The following is a 14,779-nucleotide window of genomic DNA, read 5'->3' on the forward strand; positions in this document are numbered from 1 at the left end:
GTCATTTATCTCATGATGATAATTTTTCTGGTGTTGTGCTTTACTTTGGGCCAATAATCATCGGCTTCGGCCCTCGGTCTATTTACAATTAAGAAAATCGTCCCCCCGCCAAGAAAACTTGCCTACCTCTGTGCTACAGTGTCTGTCAGCGTCTGAGGTATCAGTGTGACAAAACAAAATCATTTTATAAAACTCATTAGAAAGAGCATCAAGCAGAATGTACTTTGTTCCTTCATTTTGTATCCAGGGACTTACGGATGCAAACCATAGACTGACCACGCTCAAAGGGAAGTCATGGCGGATTTACAGACTCCTCCTCCCCAGCTCTGACGAAGCATGTTCCTAAAAAGGGCATAAGGGCGGGATCTTCACCGTAGACTCGGCCCTTGCGTGACGTGTAGCTCGCGCTGCTCCAATGCTAACAGTCCGGCCCTCATTAGTACGAGATTTCTACTTTTTCTTCTTTTAGGCAAATTAGAAACCAGGCTTTAACGTTGTTTTTTAACGTGTCTAAAGCGCAATGCTTTCCAATGGGGATCTAGCGGCTATATGGAGGTACTACAGCAATGGCGACCCCTAGTGTCGTCGTCACAAAGCAGAGCAGCCATTGACGCAAACTAGCTATTCGGCTATAATCTGGTGCAGCACATCTGTCCCGATGAGCTTAATGTCCCTCAGGTAAAGATTAAGGTAAAATGTGCAGGTTCATGTTTTGACGATATGGTCCACACTCTCGTACGGGTCGGGGTGTGACGTCACTCAAATGCATGTTTTATGGTTCAAAGACAGAAATAATGGGTAGCTTATAGTTCAACATTTGTTTATTCCACAAAAGAAATTGTGATTAAAGGGTATCTAACCCCCCCTTCCAGAGGCTCAGCCTGAGAGTGTCAGATTTGAAAATCTCAACAGAAAAGGGGCGTTGCCTGGAGGACTAAGGGGCACGCGGGAGGGGTGAGGGGTGGGAGGGGTTTCGGGGTCTGATTGACAGGCCTGAGTCATTTGACTAACGATGCACTCGCAACGCTCCTCGTAAACAAAGTTCGAGCACAGCGAGCTAACTTATTTAGCAACATGGTGAGACAGCTCTACAGCTCTCTTTACACAGGACAGGCATCGTGGCAGACAGCGGCCTTGTACCCGAGACTGCTCTGAGGCGCGGGGTTATTTTATTAGTGATTCCGCTGTCATTTACAAAGCTAACGGCTTAGCATTGAGCTAGATCGATGTTAGCATCGCAGCTAAGGGACCAAACGTAACTGTCCTGGCTGCTTTCAGAATCTACCGATCTATTTTAGATGTAGACTTTTCACTGTGGTCTACATAAGCATTGCAGATGTATCTCAGTGTCACAAGCAGAGAATGTGTGAGGTATAGAGACTTGATTATATGTATTACAAAGCTTTATTTTATTTCTCTCACAGCAAAGTGCACAAAACATGTCACATAAAAAAAAAAATATTGTGCAAGAACACTGTCCTAAAAATAGTTTTCGATTGGTCATTGAAGATAAAGCAGATAAATCATCCATGTTTATCTAAAGGCTTAACTAAGGGTCTGTAACATTAGGCTCTTGGGTCCACAGAGTCATTTCTATTATTACTACATTTAGTGAATTACAGGTTTAACCAATGTTACACACGCACTGAACTACCACTAAATGATGAGTAAAGGCTATAATAAAGTCTTTACATGTATGCTTATTTAGTTGAAATAGTGAAAATGATAGATCTTATTTTTTTGGTAAGTTTTCTTACTTAATTTTGTACTTCCTGGCTTTTACAACATTGCAATTACCCAATGCAATTTTTCTTTTGTTAACCTTACAACGACAATATCAATCAATCAATAATGACAGTTTATATTTCATTTGAGGATCAAGCTGCATGTGGTACTCTATTCACTTAGTCTACCTAGATGTGTGCAATAAACAAATTGAACAAATACAATTTAAATTAATACTTGCCATACAATATCGAACTTGACTGTTTAATACTTAATTTATGGAATCAGAACTAGAACACACTGAACTGAATTTTTAAATGTGGCTCGATCATCCATCAAACTTTGATACGCCTTTTAGATTGATATAATTACAGTTTTGAGGGGGAAAGGCATTAAAAACATAGCAGTAAAGCTGAATTCTTGCATCCACAGTTGAGCTACAGGATGGCTTAAATTAACCAAGTAGCAGTAGCTCATGTACAGTATGCTGCATGCATGCATACATGCAGGTCTTCTCAATGCACGGGAGACAAAGTTGATTCTTATGGCTATACAGTTGTTGGGTTGCAGGTTAGTGTTCTAAAGGCCTATAATGTTATATAGAGGTACAATTATTTCATTTTTGAGGAAATGTTTGGTCTTGTATAAGAAAGATAATGGACCCAGTGACTGAAATTAGTGATCATTTTTGTAATTCATACATTTATTTTTTTGGCTGCAACTTGTGAAAGTGTAATGCAGTTAATATGAAAAACTGGCTCCTGCCTCCCCACTGGGGAGTGTGACATCACATTATAGAACCTGCAATCCAGCAATACCAACTAAAATAATTACACATGCACCATTAAGTTTTCAGCTTCTAGAGACAAAGTGGTGCTGGTTCTACCTCACCAAACCATCCTGTGAAATATCTGACAGAAACAGCTAAAGGCTTCATTTTGTTCTTGGATTGCTGATCAGTGTCTACAATTAAATCTTGCATGGAACATTGATTTCATCTACTATGTTGTCCAGTGGCATGTCAGCTTATAGAATTCTTCATATTGCAATGTTTACTCCCATCGTTCTATATGTGGTTGGCGACTGTCCTTGTCCAATGTGCCTCCATTTCCAGAAACATTCTTTCTTTGCCCGATAGAGAGGTCGTCTGAAAATGTGAATTGAAATGTTATAAAAAAAAAAACACACACTAAGACATGAATTACTTTAAAAGGGAAGTCTGTCATCAATATACTCATCAAATGCATCACCGTGTGATCCGATACATACAGTGGACATGAAGAATGGTTTGCATGCATTTTCTCCACCTCTTTCTCCACCTCTGACTCTGCATGGACAAGAAAAGTCTGTTACAACTCAGCATACATTTTTGCGTGCAAGATGTGTTAGCATCATTCTAATTTACATTTAAAATATAGTCCTCAATAAGGCAAAAAACTGTTTTCAATGAGAAGAAATATAAACCACTTGGGGAAATAGTAATATAAACAAAATGATAGGTGTCAACAAATGCATTTATTGGTCAACACTAAAAACGATTCTCCCACTTACTGGTGTAAAATACAATACTCCTATGCTACATTTGTTAGAATTTTAATGCGAGTTGAGCAATATTGTGATGTGCTCACCTACAGGTACTTATGACAGTTCAAATGAGTGGCCAGTCCTGTCTTGCACACACCTCAAGCTGGAAAATCCAGAAAACCACTCATACACGGGCTTTTTTCATCCACTGGACTTTGGTTCATGGTTAGCCACTTCTCTCAGGCAACACAGTCTGCATTCTGAAAAGATTGTGTTCCATACTGCCAGGCCAGTCTGAAAATATAATAATGCATATTCCACAGTCAATCCATAATCATCTGAGAATTCTAATGGTAACTGGTGCATTATTTCCCTGTAATCGCACAGTTCGTCTGAAAATCATCTTCTATATCACTCCACTGCAGCAATTTCCACAGTAATGATTAAAAATTAAGCTACTATTGTTGTGGAAGTCGCTTTAGATAAATCATCTGAAAAAACTGACTCTGCGTTGTGCAGTAAACCTGTGTAATACACAGCTTCTTGTTGTTTAATCCTTACTTATTCTACATTTGCTAAACTAGCACTATAGCCTAGCATTATAAACTAGCTATGTAATCTACGTATTATATTTGCCACACAAAATAATCAAGCCAAAACTTAACATGCTCACCTTATGTCCTCTTGAAAAATCTGGACCTGTGCCTGCTCACAGCCTCCTGCTTGTCTGGCCTCTCATACTGGGCACAGAGTGGTTCAGGCACAGGTACTTTGTCTGTGTGCTCCTGGTATGGGAGAGGATCCTCAACCACACTTTCAAACAGCAGGGCCATTAGTTGGTCAATGTAGACTGTAAACAAAGCACAAAACATTTGTCTTTGTAAAAGCATTGGTTGTGTTGTTTTTAATGTGACATACCTGAGGTAGCTCTGGTCTTCAAGGCTCGCACGGTGTAGTCGCCACGTTTGTACTTTGGGTACACTATCGCATACCGCAGTACACCTTCAAGTGTTGTAGCATGTGACCTTGTAGCATTTTCATTGTAGTGCAGGGCAGCAATTTGCAACCTACAACATTTTTAGGTACAGATTCACACAACATTTTTTTTTTTTAAATGTATGTATGTATTACCTTGCTAACATTCCTCTGAAGGAGAAGCCTGCACTTTTGGGGGAGAACCTAATTATCAGGCTGTGGAAGGCCTCAAGGGTTGACGTGTGGTACACCGGGCTGATTTTCTCCACATCCTTCACAAAGCGTGGAGCCAACACAATGTCACTGAGCCTCTCACATGCTGCTGTGCCTACAGAGTAAATTACCATGACATAATTGTAAAGCAGTTTTTGTTTCGAATGACAATGCCAACCTTACATTTTTGAAATGTACATAAAATACAATGAGTAAAGGGCCAGTATTACTGATAACAAATGCAAAACTTACTTGGTTTGAGCCACACTCTTGACCCTTCCCCAACCAGAGGCCCGTGTAGGCACCGAGGGAACAGGGCATTGTCGTGCGTGTGCACATTCTGCATGTGGTTGGCCACAGACGTCCACTTAGCGACAGCCTCTTGTCCCGAGGAGGAAGTCGAAGCTGCCCAATAGAGGTGATTTACCACGCTTTTTCTCCACTGGCCAGCGTCCTGGGTGCTCTTTCTCTTTGCGAGCTCATCAATTTTTTTCCCAATTCCTAGAGTTTAAAATACATATTTACTAAATGCAGAATAACCATAATATTACACAGCATTCCCCAAATGCATACCCTTTCCCATGTGCCATGGGTCAAAGTAGTGCCTGATTTCCTTCTTTTCCTCCCTTAAAAACTTCTGAACGCCGGTGTGTCGGTCCGTCACAATGGCCTCCACATTGACACCCCTCTCTTCCAGCATGGTCAGACTACGCACAAAGCCCTCCTTCTCCATGCGCACGCTGTTTCCAACCTCATTGCTCTAATAAGACAAAAAAATAAATTAGGTGCTGAAATGCACAGAGTGATCCCAAATTACATATTGAAACATTCCTTGAATTCCATTACCTGGACTAGCTGGATGTCAATGACTTTGTTATTACTGAGATTCATCATCGTGTAACTGCCATATTTGGCCGAATGTCCTACACGAATGCAAGTTGTACGTTAGCTGACTTTTACTTCTGATAAATGTTAATGAAATGTATTTACCAGGTGAATCTGCCCGCATGTCCCCACCCAGTGACACAGAGCCGCTTTCAAGAGCCTCCCTGATGAGGTCCTCCTGCTCCAGCTTCCACTGCCAGTTGACCGTAGGGATGAGGAGCTTTGCCTGATGCCTGTAGAAGCACTGCTCTGACAGTCCCTGAATATTGAAGGCCCTCAAGAACTATAAAAGGAAAAAATAGGTTATCAACTGATAATAGATGGAAACAAAATCCAAACAAAATAATTTGTGCTGTACCTTTGAAATCTGGCTAAAGGATGAGCCGGTGAACAGCACAGCAGCACACAGCTGTAGGTTTCCAGCTGGGATGTTGTTCACCATGGGCTGACTGGACCACTGATTGGAGAACTCACAGCGAGGACACTGTTGAGTGACCCGAAGCAGTGTGCCGATTGTGATGGTGTCCACAGCACAACGACCAGTGCAGACAGGACAGCGCCTGAACAGCTCCAGCAGTTGGTCCTCGTGAACAATATATTTTTTGTCCTTGTGTGGAGGGACTTCAGTGGGAATGCTATATAAAATAAAGGATATTTCATCCCTCAAAAAACCAGGACGCTGTATATATTTTTTCTATTAAAAAGCTAGATTTCCTTTTTACCTTGAACAGTTCACAGTGCTGGCACTGTCATCGATGTGGAAGCTGGGGTCAGACGCTGACACCTCACACCTTCTCCTTTTTAAAGGTGTAGAGGCTGCTCTGGGACTGTCAGGAAAAGGGATTTCCATCAGGTCCTCAGTACCACAACCGACGCTTGTGTAAGCGGTCCGGGCTTGAGTAGCTGTACAAAACACAAACAAAATAAACAAACATGTTAAAAATGGCCGTAATTATCATTTACACAAAACAGAGTGTTTTTAGAAATAAAATGACTGTATAAACAATAAAAAGAGATTTCACCTTTGCTTCGCCTGCTCGGCTTCACATTGGCCTGGACACTTGCATGCCTTACAATGACTGGATCAGTCTGGCAGCCAAATTCTCTGGTCACTGGCTGAAAACGTAAAAATACATATTATTTTTAAAATGTACACTACAGAAGAAGGGTAATGTGTTACATTTCCTTAGTGCATTTAATTGTTGTCTAATGCAGATTAGTGAACGTAAGCCAACATATGGATCCCAGCACCTGAGCACCCAATAACCATACGGTCCACCTGGAGTGGTCAGCCCTCTCGCCCCTCACTGACCACGATCACATATCACACGAGCGCGCGCGGAGCCACGGGCACCTGCCCGGTCAGTTTAGCCACACATTAAATGATAGCTATCCGTTAGCTTTATAGGTTAGCTTGTAGATGCACTCACGTTTTGCGCAGCTGCTGTCAAATATGAAAGCTACTGTCATCGCGAAAATGTAGACTAGTTTGGTGCTCAGTCTCAAGCACAATTACGCGCGGTCTCAGCGTAACTTTGTTGTGCAGACTGATGCATTAGCCACTCCCGCTAGCTACAAAAGGCTATAAAAGTTCACATGTCATAATATACAGCGGTGTAACTGTCAGCTCACCGTCTCATGCGGTTCATTGCTCTCTGTTTGAGCGGGGTTAGAGAGTTGCCAGGCAGCTGATGGATGCAGACTGCTGTTCCTCTGCCCAAGTCAAGTGAACGAGTGCGGGGCGCACCGCTTGGAGCACACGCAGCCACAAGCCTCACCCAGTGCATAGTTTATTTACACGCCAGATCCCGCATTGTTTGAGACACTACTACAATCTATTTCAACGTGCACTATCGAAATTCTACTTACATGACATTAGTAGCAGTTTTAGGTTGTTATTCTCACTCACCTCAGATTGGCGCCTGAAATCGTCCTGCTGGCGGGGCAGCAGTGTCGGTGGGCTCAGTCGTGGAAGAGCAAGGGTGGGGACTGCCTCATTCTTCAAACGAAGAACCTTACTGTAGCCCAGCTCAAACTCCAAGGAGTTGGCGAAGGAATCGCAAGCAAAATGTTGGTTGCAAACTCCAGCACGAGGCGGGAGTTCGCAGTTTTCCCCCAGGCCAATTGCGCGCAGCCACTGGCGCCTAATTTCTAAGTCCTGAGGAAAGTAATGTAAACCTACAGAACTATGACAACCTACAACACTACACTTTCTCCCCATCCTAACAAACAAGACTACAACACTACACCTAATATTACACAATACAGAACACTAAATACAGCTAACCTAGCTAATTCTTATGCTAAATGCTACTAATCTCTCACTAAGACTAAACTACAACTAAATCTAATAACTATCTAAACTACGACAAGCTAATAAATCTAACTAAAAGCTATGCTAATAAATCTAACTAAAAGCTATGCTAATAAATCTAACTAAAAGCTATGTAATAAATCTAACTAAAAGCTACGCTAATAAATCGCAAACCTGAAAATCGATATAAAGACACTCGCTATTCCAAACTCCAACTCGCTGCGGGGGCGTGTGCGGAGTGGGCTGCTTTTATACTCCACAGAAGAGAGGCCGCTGACGTCGGCGCCCTCCTGCTGACGTAAGCGCCCCGCTCAGAGCTAATCACGAAGGTGACTAACAGTAAAGCATGTAATGCACTCGATAAGGTGCAGATGGCGCCACACAGACGGTTTTGGACACAAAGACAGGATTTCAACAAATATGCACTAAATAATTAAAATAGTGACAGATACATGTAGACAACACTATAAGATACCCATTTATACAACTTAGCTAGAAAAAAAAGTTGATTTTGGGGTTAGTTGTTCTTTAAGTATTTTGATAGTTTTGAAATTTTCCAAAAGTTCCCATTGAAAGTATCCGGGAATTTATCAGGAATTTGCCACCCTTTTCTTGACAAATAATGACACATACGGTGATTTTTGTACAAATGCAAAGATGTGGCTAGTTTATAGATTTTCATGCTCACACACTGGATATCGTGTCATGTTTTCAATAATGATGCACCTGGGTCCAAAAACACTCCGTCTTCTGTAGCGAAAGAACTGCATTCACTCTCTTTCACACCCCAGTTTACGCAGACACTGGTGCTGAGGCGGGTGTAGCGTCTTGCCCAAGGACACAACGACAGCGCGCACCTGCAGGAGGCGGGATTCTGCCACTGTCGCGGATGGGGATCTTTTTTCATGTTCAATCGAGTCGGTGCGGCGTGTATTCAGGTGAGCTCACTCGTCCGAACACTACGGTAAATCTTCAATCACACACGGAAGAAGATCGAACAAATAACTCATTCAACTTTTAAAAAAATGGGCGTTTCAGTTTCCAAAAACATCACTTGCCGCGTGTGAACTTGGCGCCATCTTTTTCCATGTCTGGTCTAAATAGGAGGTTTTGTTTTCTGTGTAACAACATAATTTAAATGTATTATGCAAGTCGATGAGAGACCCTATTTACTGTGCAGTTTAGATGGACATTTCTCTGCTAAAACTTCAGGCGAAACTGCATCCATGCTGTGATGCTGTTTTTTTTATTGTAATTTCACATGGTACATAGGTATATATTTAAATGTCAGTCATTATTTTAGTAGACTATATATTGTACTAATGTTTTTGTTTTATTTAATTAAGCGCAGATAGACTGATTAACATAGAGAACCGGAGGGAGCGGATCGGTCCATCTCAACAAGGTGGATTTGTTTCATGTACTACAAAGCCATGTGAATGTTCAATAAAGTGAATAATAAAATGAAAGTCCTTTGTGTCTTTTTTTTCCTTCCCCCCCCAATCCTTGTTCTGATTTTTTTCCTAAATGTGATAGGGCAGCCCTTTGCGCTCCTGCACGTAGTGGCTGATGAGGTGAGAGGGTTCGCTACGCAGCCCGACCTCTCACCTCTGACCTGCTGCACGGCTGAACACAGGAGAATGGGGGAGATATTATGAAGTATGGACATTTAACAAATCATCATAATTTTCCTGTAACAACGCAAGAATATAATCATGTGATCAAAAGTATTCTCACAGGAATCAAACAGTTAATGAAAGGGCATAAGAAAACCGCCAAAGACACAGCTTTAGGTAAAGTTTTTCTAAATGGAATTGATATTAGAGATAAAAAAAATGCTCTAATAAACACATTAGGAATGCATTTCAATATCTTAACGCACCAATACCTGCCTGCAAAGCCTACTGGTCTGCTCAGTTTTTAGAAGTATGTTGGGACGCAGCATGGCTTATGCCATTCACGTACAGTATTTACAACAAAGTTAGAGAGGTGCACTGGAAGGTGCTACATAATGTGTACCCGACTAATCTGAGAGTCGCAAAGTACTCGGATAAATCATCAGGTTGTACTTTCTGTGAGACAAGCGAAGAAAACCTCAAACATTTATTCTTCGATTGCAAGTACAGTCAGATATTCTGGAAAGACCTTGAATCATACGCGTGACGGAAAACACCATTTAATATTCAATTGAATTACCAAAACATAATTTATTATCACCACCCGCAATTGGAAAATACAATTTATGGTGAACTTATTTATTGTTTTAGGTAAATTCCATATTCAGAAAGTAAAATTTTGTGAAAACTATAGTTATCCCCTCCTTAAAATATTCTTAAATGAGATTGGCAAGGCAAGTTTATTTGTAGAGCACAATTCATACACAAGGCAATTCAAAGTGCTTTTGAAATGTATATAAGATCTCTAAACAAAGGTTGGAATAAGAACTCAATCAAAATATTAAATATATATAACAAACTATTTACATAATCTTTGCAGCAGCTCATATGTCATATGGGTTGGAGTTCTGCCCTAGACGCACTCTGTTTAAGCTCACCCCCTCTATATGAGCTCAAAGCAGGGCTGGACTGACCATCGGGAGATTCGGGAGTTTTCCCGGTGGGCCGACCTACTTTACACCGGCCCACAATTTACGGGAAAAGCCATCAGAATTTCTATAATTTCATTTATGCAATTACACAACTCCTTCACTTGAGGGATGTGACGCGTTTTATACCCCTCTAGTAGCACGCTTTCTTGAGTCATGGTTCACAGATAATCTCGTATAATGAGCAATGGGCCTCTCGGACATAACACTCATGCCCCTCACATTGTGAATATAAGAGGAAATAGTTTATTGTAACTCCCTCCAGGACCCACAGAACCTCAGACCTATTTTTTGTACATTTTAGACAAATGTTTGCAAAGAAGTGAATGCTGGGTGTTGTCAGGTGACTCTGTCGTCGACCCCTCGTCGTCAGCGCAGTTTGTAAAACTTCTAGTTTCCATTGAAAGGATTTACAATGTTTGGCCTTTTTGGGACTTCTATTCTCACTCCACACCTCCTGAACTCCGTGGTGAGTTTTACCATTTCATCTTCAATCTACAATGCGATCATTTGGTTGGTTTTGAGAAGTTTATTTGTGTTGCAGTCGCGAGTGGAACTTCATTAACGGAACGCACATTTTAAGATTGTCAAGTAATTTTACAAAAGTTCCTTTAAGTTATAAATGACAAGATGAAAGTGTTGAGTGTCGATTCGTAGCTTATACTGTTTTAGTTCAAGCCAAGGGCTTAATGTTTTGCTCATCACCTCAACTATTGCATTGAATATGACAGTTTTTTTTTTAGATGGCCGGTCTTGACCCAAAAATCCCGGGCCGATTTTTTCTGCCAGTCCAGCCCTGGCTCAAAGTACACTAGCTCTGACACATCCTTGATTACTTATTGTTATCTATATACTTAAAACTATTTAATGCCTCTCTCCTCTTTTTGTCATTGTCTGTGTTGTCATTTTGCATTTATTTAATCTCTGTTTTGTTTTGTTTGTCTTATATTATTGTCTTGTCTCCTTTTGTTGAATTTTTTACCGTGAGTTTGTCTGGTTCTGTTTGTTACAGCAATGTGTTAGTCAATTTATGTTGAAAGACCTCGTGCCATGTATCATCTCTGGCTTTAAAAAAAAGAAATAAAAAAAAAGAAGCAAGGGCTGCCACTGCTTAGGCCGGCTACTTTGGGCCAAACATGCGCTTCAGTTGCCGAATTCATGCGCGGAAAGCCAGCAATTGAATAACACTTTTGGTGACTTAACCCTCGTGTCGCCTTCGCGGGTCTTTTTGACCCGCTGTCATGTTCCGGGCATTTGGATGCAAGGCGACACAAGGGGGCGCCCTTCCAACCTTCTCAGTGTAAATGTGAGTTGACTTTCTTCAGAGTGAGACTTTCGGTCAGACACTATGAGTGACAGTAACATGACGCTGAATACAGTGAGCTCTTTGTTTGCAGTAAAAAGGCTGAGGCCTCATTGCTCTTCAGTCACAGACTGAGAAGTGAGGAAGGAAGTCATGGAGCTTCTGCTTTAGACAGAACTTCAGACTTCTCCTGCATGTAGGGGTCGTATTACATCATATCAAATGTTGTAATCTGTAAACCACTTTGTGATACCTTTTGGTATGAAAAGCGCTTTATAAATAGAGTTTGATTGATTGATTGATCAAGTTCTGAAACTCAAATCTGAAGTAAAAACATAAATGGAAAATTATTACAATTACAAAAATGCTGTATCTAATTTAAAAAAAAAATATATGTTTTTAATTACTCTCATTCTAAAAAAGAAAACCCAAACAAACCCTTGTAATCTGTATCTGCTGTAGAGTCATGTTTGACCCGGTTCCTCTGAGTCGTGGTGCAGCAGGACTGATGTGGACAGATGTTAGAGAAGAAGCTCGTGAGGTTCATTTCTTCAACAGTTTCTATAGTAACTATTTTCTCCAAAGTAAAAGTAGATCTACTACAGTCCTGTCCACATCTGTCACGGTCCACCAGGACCCACCACGACTCAGAGGAACTGGGACACACATGACTTTACAGCAGATACAAATGAAAAGGGTTTGTTCGGGTTTTCTTTTTTAGAATGAGAGTAAATTTAAATAAAATAAATAAAATATATATAATAAAAGAAGAAAGAAAAATATTTTTTTGATTAGATACAGGATTTTAAAATATTTTTCTTTTTCTAATTAAAAAATATTTTCCATATATTAGGTTTCTACTACAGATTTGAGTTTCAGAATATGATCAAATCAATCAAAATCAAACTTTATTTATAAAGCTCTTTTTATACCAAAAGGTATCACAAAGTGCTTTACAGATTACAACATTTGATATTATGTAATACGACCCCAACATGCAGCAGAAGTCTGAAGTTCTGTCTAAAGCAGAAGCTCCATGACTTCCTTCTTCACTTCTCAGTCTGTGACTGAAGAGCAATGAGGCCTCAGCCTTTTTACTGCAAACAAAGAGCTCACTGTATTTTGCGTCATGTTACTGTCACTCATGGTGTCTGACCGAAAGTCTCACTCTGAAGAAAGTCAACTCACATTTACACTGAGAAGGTTGGAAGGGCGCCCCCTTGTGTCACCTTGCATCCAAATGCCCGGAACATACCAGCGGGTCAAAAAGACCCGCGAAGGTGACACGAGGGTTAAGTGACAACATCTTGTTCAACTTTTTTTGAAATGTTAGTTTAAAACCTGGTTGTTTTGCACATCCCAAATTCAGAGACCTCTTTGATAGGAACTGTCTGTTATGGGCAGAGGCTTCGGACTCACACCGCCCCTCGTCAGTCCCCTCCAGGTAAAAGGTGCGATGGACATGTGGGGCTGCTGAATCTGGGCCGCCAGCCGTGCATCAAGGACTTGACTTGCTGTGGGTTTTTTTGTTTTGTTTTGTATTTTCATTTCCATCTGCAAGTTTTATATTTGCACCGCTGTTTGTAACGTGCTCTTAAATAGGCAAATGAACTAAGAATATATTTAAATCCAAATTAATAAAAGCAATATATTTTGTTGAGATGGAGCGTGAGATCGACAGACGGATCGGGGCGGCGTCAGCAGTGATGCGGTCGCTGTATCGGTCTGTCGTGGTGAAGAGGGAGCTGAATCGGAGGGCAAAGCTCTCGATTTACCGATCGATCTACGTTCCCACCCTCACCTATGGTCATGAGATTTAGGTAATGACCGAAAGGACAAGATCGCGAATACAAGCGGCCGAAATGAGTTTCCTTCGCAGGGTGGCTGGGCGCACCCTTCGAGATCGGGTGAGGAGCTCAGTTACCCGTGAAGAGCTCGGAGTAGAGTCGCTGCTCCTTCACGTCGAAAGGAGCAGCTGAGGTGGCTCGGGCATCTGTTCCGGATGCCTCCTGGTCGCCTCCCGCGGGAGGTGTTCCAGGCATGTCCTAGTGACGGTGTGAGTCCGGACAAGGCCTCGTGGAAGACCCAGGACACGCTGGTGGGACTATGTCTCCGAGCTGGCCTGGTGTCGCCTCGGGGTCCCCCCAGAACAGCTGGAGGAGGTGTGTGTGGATCGGGAAGTTTGGGCATCTCTGCTGAGACTGCTGAGACTGCTGCCCCCGCGACCCGGCCCCGGATAAAGCGGAAGAAAATGGATGGATGGATATTTTGTTGACCTGTCTCTGTCCTACCTAGTCCGATGAACCTGTGTGACTTAGCCCCTTAACTCCCGCCTGAACCGAGCACATTTTCTCCAGTTTGGCTTTACCCCAGTCCAAAAGCTTCTGGGAAAAAAGCTGTGAAAATAGCCACAAAACTGAGACGAAAACAATGATGGAAATTAAGTCATATTTTCTAAAGCATTCAAACCGGTCATATACATTTTAATTGTTTGGTGGGCTGGAACTGGCCCCTGGGCCGCCTTATGGTCTATACTTTAAGTATTGTAAGTCACTAAAAATTCACGTTGTGAAAGTGTTGGAGACCAAACAACCACTTTTTGTCAAAACTGCACTGAATGGGTCCAACGCCCATGGCAGCTTATAAAAACCCAAATTCAAAATCTCAGATATTGACTCCTGGTTTAGTGGAGTTCACAAAATGATCTTAAAATGATGTATTTGTTTATTTGTTAACTTGGTGGGGACAGTGAATGTTAATGAACATACATGGGTCTCATGCATGTAAACACGCCACACCGGACTGTAGCCATGGGCTAGTTTCCATCCGTCGTCCCCCATGCACACTCTCAAACACACTCTCGTTCATCCTGGCCTATTGTACATGTTTTTAGTGGTGGGGGAAACTGCAGGCACGGGGAGAACATGCACACAGACAAACTCCACACAGAAAGGCCCTGTCCAGGTGGGAATCGAACCGGAGACCTTCATATCTGTGAAGCACGAGTGTACGACCGCTACATTCTTACTTTGGGTAACAAAATAAAACTACTACATTAGAAAAATGGAAATCAATGCAAAGAAATGTGAAATACATTGTTTCTCTGTCATTTATTGAAGGATAAGTTGATGTAGTCATTACTGTGACAGCCCTGTTTACACACCAGTTTATTCTGATGCTGTGAATTGTATTTTTCAAGTGGGAAAAATGCCAGTTACTCTGATCATCTGCTCTG

This window comes from Gobius niger, assembly GCF_951799975.1.
Source record: "Gobius niger genome assembly, chromosome: 1".
Lineage (NCBI taxonomy): Eukaryota > Metazoa > Chordata > Actinopteri > Gobiiformes > Gobiidae > Gobius > Gobius niger.